Below are 4,895 nucleotides of genomic sequence, written 5' to 3' on the forward strand. Positions count from 1 at the left end.
TATTTCTATCATAATCTACCTAACTCACAGGGGATGCTGCCATTGGTGAAGGTGTGAACCGTCATGTCCTAAACCTAACAGTTCAGACTCTCCAAACTGGCTTCCATGTGAACTATGGTATGTGGCCCAATAATCAAAGTTTCTGTCATCTGGAAAGTCCTTTTATGATAAGTGCTTAATGCTGTTTTTATCTCCCGTATCTCCATTACTTTTTTACTCAGGTAACGGAGATGTAACCATACTTTTTGAAGGGCAGCAGGACCACTTAGTGCCCTGTGCTTCTCAACTTCTTCTGGATAGTGACCTCTTCCTCATGGCTGGGAGGATTCTGGGACATTCCTTCCTTCATGGACGCCCTGTGCTGGCCGGACTATGTCCAGCCGTGGTGTGCATGCTCTTGGGAGACAAGCCAGACGCTACTACCATCACCCTGGATGATGTTCCTGATATGGACATGCGGAATATTATTGCATCCGTGTTGTTTTGTTATTTTATGGTCCAGGTTAACGGATTTTTTAAACGATAAGATTCCGTCTGTTGGATCGGACCAATATATCTCAACCACTGACAGGGTCTATGACAATGAAATTATCAGTTTTATTCACGTCACATGACAATGGTCATAATGTTATGGCGGTGTATTCATCCTATGCATAAAGAGCACATTTAAACTACACATTGAGCTTTAATTAAGTGACTTGGTTGTTTGAAGCTGGAGGGTCAAGCAGATCTAAGCGAGGAAGAACAGAGCGCTGTAAAGCAGTTGGCGGAGAGCTGGGAGATAGGGAGACAGTTCCTCACAGAGGAGACCCGCCACTGGCTGTTCCACCGCCTTCTACAACATGCGGTACTCTACATATCTAGTCAGATTTAAACAGAGGCAGAATTTATCTTTCTATCCAAAAAACATTACACATCTTAAGACACGGAGCTGTCAATTTAATATCAAGTTCTTCACAGAAGTTAGTTCCTACTGTACTAGACTTGAGGATGGTCACCAGACCACACTAGCGTCTCACATTGATATTTGTCTTGCCTTAACTTTTATGATCATGTTACCTATGTTTTACTGTTTTTTAGGTCCTTGGTAGAACTGCACAACAGATAGTACAGTTAAGAAAAGGCATCAGACAGACTGGAGTGTGGCCTTTGCTATCCACCAAAAGAGCAACAGCCAGATTGATGTTTCCCCGCTTGGCCGATGTGGCCATCAGCCCTGAGGTAAAATAAGGTTGTTGTGTGTCAGTAAGTCATTTAAAAATGTTGGTAATATACTTTGTTGGTATTGAATCTATAATGATTTTGAATATACATTTGTTTAAATCAGAAGTCACAATGGACTTGCACCTATTTAGTCATTTTCCTCTTAGCACCTTTTAGTGTAATCATGTGCAGATGAGTACAATGAAAGTGACTAACATTTGGAATGGTTCAACATGCTTTTTTTTATTTATTTTTTATACATCAGACGATCCTTGATCGCATTATCTGGCCTGTGGAGAAACCAATGGAGGAGGAGGAGGATGAGCCCTACTCTCTGGAAATTAGATGCACTGTAGCAGGATACCTCCGCCAATTCATTGAGACAGGTTTTTGTTACGTCTGCCTATTATGCTTGCTTAAAGGTGTAGCACATAAAGATATTCTTTTTTAGTTGTGAGGTTTTAAGCATTCAAAGTTGCACATCAACCAGGCAAAAGTAAAAGGCGGGAAGCTTCCTGTAATATGTATTGAATTTAGATTTCTTACTCAGCGTCACAAAAGTCTTTGAGGGCCCTGCTTCGGTTTTGGACAGGATGGGAGGTCCCAACATAGGATCTCCACATGGAGGTGGTCCATGGCTCGCACCCTCGATCTTCCACTTGTTTCCAGTCCCTGAAGTTGCCTGGAAACTATGACAATTATGCCATGTTCAGCTTGTCACTGGAGTCCTGCATATCAACCTGTGACACAGGTTTTGGTCTCGTCTAAGGCCAGGAATACACCGGGCTTGTTCAATTTGCAATATATATATTAGGAAGGTCTAGGTCTAGACAAATGTACCATTTCATTCAACGTTTCGTTTTTGTACAAGGTTTTATTCACAAATTAAACACTCAGAATATTTTTCATTGTCAGGATTCATTCAATTATCAGATTGCCATGTCAAAGATACTATACTCTACCAGCAAGATGTGACGCATGTCTGACACACATTAGGTAATTGTCCCTGCCAAAACTGACTGAATGTGCAGTAGGTTGTACAGCCATGCGCAGCTCCGCAATGGCGGCCTGGTCTAATGGGCAGTCGATGTCTGGGACTACAACTCCACTGTATGGATCTTCTTCAAATCCTGTGGCATCCCAGTCAATGTCATCAATCTGCATTCCCTAAAATGGAGAACAGATCATTCGAAATACTTCCAATTTTAAAACCCTTTAGCAATCGAATGGGTTCCAGGATCTGTGTTAGGATAATTTCTCAAGTAATGCAGTTGTCGGATTCAAAGAAAGTACAATGGTTCAATGCTTGCCGGCAAGGAGACAAAATCTGATCGCAATACAAAGTTTGTCTGTCAGTATGTTGTGCTAGCTAAACTATTTAAGCAACACCATGCTAAACAGTCATTGGTTCATACACAGGCATGCAAATGTCCCATGGCCCTTCTTTCATTGGCTCCCTTGCATAGACCTGGCGCGCGTGTGTGCATGCATGTTTACGTGTGTGCGTGTTTACGACATGATGTCAAGCAAATGGTCACCAGACCTTGCGTCTCCACCTAGTCCTTGTCACACGGTATCTCCTTAAAACAACGAAAACCCCCAACATCTAGTCTTAACAAATACTCACCCATCCCCCAGAGTTATAAGAAAAGCCTAGAGTTTGTTAAGGGAGTCTCTCTTATCTACTGACAAAGAATGCTAAGCACAGTATCATTTTATACAGAATAAAAGTTGTGACATCTTCAATTTTTCCAACAGTCTGTTATTTCAGTGTGCTGACAGGGCTTATTGTAATTAGGCCTTTAAGTGAATTACCTCTGCAGCGTCTGGCTCGGTAACTGGATTCTCCATGAGACTCAAGTGCCAAAGCTGGTTTGGGGTCCGGCCTCTCTCTGTGCGCAGAGAGTGGTCATCCCAGCCTTTAGCAAAATGTTCAAGGTCCTGCTGCAGCCGAGGTACAAAGACAAAGTGTACACAGAACAGATGCAAACTGTCAGCAAGGTCCAGGAGTCCTTCATCCTCTAAGCTGTGCAGGACATCGTAGTAGACATGGGTCACTGCAGTCCACACGTCCCTCCATAGGCGTTCAATCCTTTAAAATAAGGCCATGATAGAAGAATCAGTTTGTACAACATAACATGAATCTAATCACGTTGGGACATTTTCTTTCTGTAGATACTAATAGTAATCTAAAAATGTATTTAGAATGATTCTTAACTCAATTGGATAAATGTCAATTGATCTGCCTTAATGTGTGTAGGTGTTTAACAGATTTCCTTGTCTTGCAAAGGCACACTTGGTCTACTGCAGCCTTGATTAATGATCCTATTTGAATTTGTATGCGTTAGACAACTTTTCTAGTGGGGACAAACAAAGTGTGTCCGGCTTTACGATTCACACCTACATGTGTTAAGTTACAAAAAGCTGGCACATTGAGACAAGGCTGAGTTGAGTGTGCTGGTATTACCTCTGGTTATGGACGCTCTTTCCAGATATGAAGCTTCCATGTCCAGTTCCTCGGGTGGTGAACATTGCTCTAGCAATGGCAACATTCTCTACACCCTGATCAGCTCTCACCCTTCAAAGAGAAAGTCTATGATCTGTTTTGCAATAGTAAAGGACATTTCAAACATGCTGTATTAATTATTGAAAACACTATGACAATCACTCATCATAAATTGAACCATTTACAAAACTAAGAGGTGAGAAAAACTTTACTTGTAAGGCCAACCAAACATCATAACACCTTCCATGAAAAAGTCAAAGGCAGTGGCAGCACGGTTGTTGGTGGCTGTTTTAAGGTACATGATCTGTAGGGAAATAAAAATCCCAATTTAGAACATTGACTCATAAAAGTATGTATCAAAGATTAGGAAATGGTGCATAGATAACCAAAAAATTAGATATACATTCTTGAACAGAAGATGTGACACTTAGCGCAGTCTATAAGTTGCAAATAGATTGTCAAGATAGCATGTGTGTGAGGAATGCAAAATGATGGTTAACAGTCAGTAGGACAATGCATTAACCTCTAGCTTGTGCCCCAAATGAACAAATGGACAAAGAAAATAGACAAATTACAGTACCTTGCGTGAAAACCCGTCGATCCCACCAAAGATCACTATGTTGTATCTAAATAGAAAATTTAAAGCATTGTCACTATTTAGATATGTTATATCTGGTTGATCAGTAACAAAGCCAAGGTTTGATGTGATATACCTGATGAGTTTATGGTTTGTGTCTATGTGCTGTAAGTGTCTTGGTCCACGAACTGAATATACACGACGAACAACACAGCCCATGCCTGTCAACCTGTCCAAGATCCCAGCTGTATCCACACGGTGCATGGAAGCCTTCACTCTCTCCCACTGCACATGGTAGCCCTCTGACTGCAGGCACCCTTTCATAAGGCGGTAACCTGTGTGGGGGAGTCTTGACTTGATTGCCCTCACTTTACCGTCTAGTTCATCATCAGTCATGGTGGAATACTGACTTCTCACTGACAGGTTGAAGTCACTCATCCGGCGAAAGATGGTTCTTCTCGACACCCCAGTTACTTCTGCAATGCAGGTAGCAGAAAGGCCAAGATCAAGCAGACTTCTTATGTGTTCTTCTGAAACTTCAAGTATCAGACGTCCATTGGGTGTAATCTGCCATGTCACGGATGGTGAGGGTGAAGAATGAGTTTGCCT

At 41.8% G+C, this 4,895-nt stretch overlaps 1 long non-coding RNA gene across 1 annotated transcript; it reads left to right on the top strand.

Moving 5' to 3' along the window:
• The first annotated feature begins 1,077 nt into the window (after nucleotides 1–1,077).
• Nucleotides 1,078–2,095, top strand: LOC136942448 (uncharacterized). The gene is made up of 3 exons (XR_010876598.1): nucleotides 1,078–1,221; nucleotides 1,469–1,589; nucleotides 1,754–2,095. It is a non-coding gene; the product is annotated as an uncharacterized lncRNA (long non-coding RNA).
• Nucleotides 2,096–4,895: the final 2,800 nt, after the last annotated feature.

This window comes from Osmerus mordax, chromosome 4 (genome assembly GCF_038355195.1).
Source record: "Osmerus mordax isolate fOsmMor3 chromosome 4, fOsmMor3.pri, whole genome shotgun sequence".
Classification (NCBI taxonomy): domain Eukaryota; kingdom Metazoa; phylum Chordata; class Actinopteri; order Osmeriformes; family Osmeridae; genus Osmerus; species Osmerus mordax.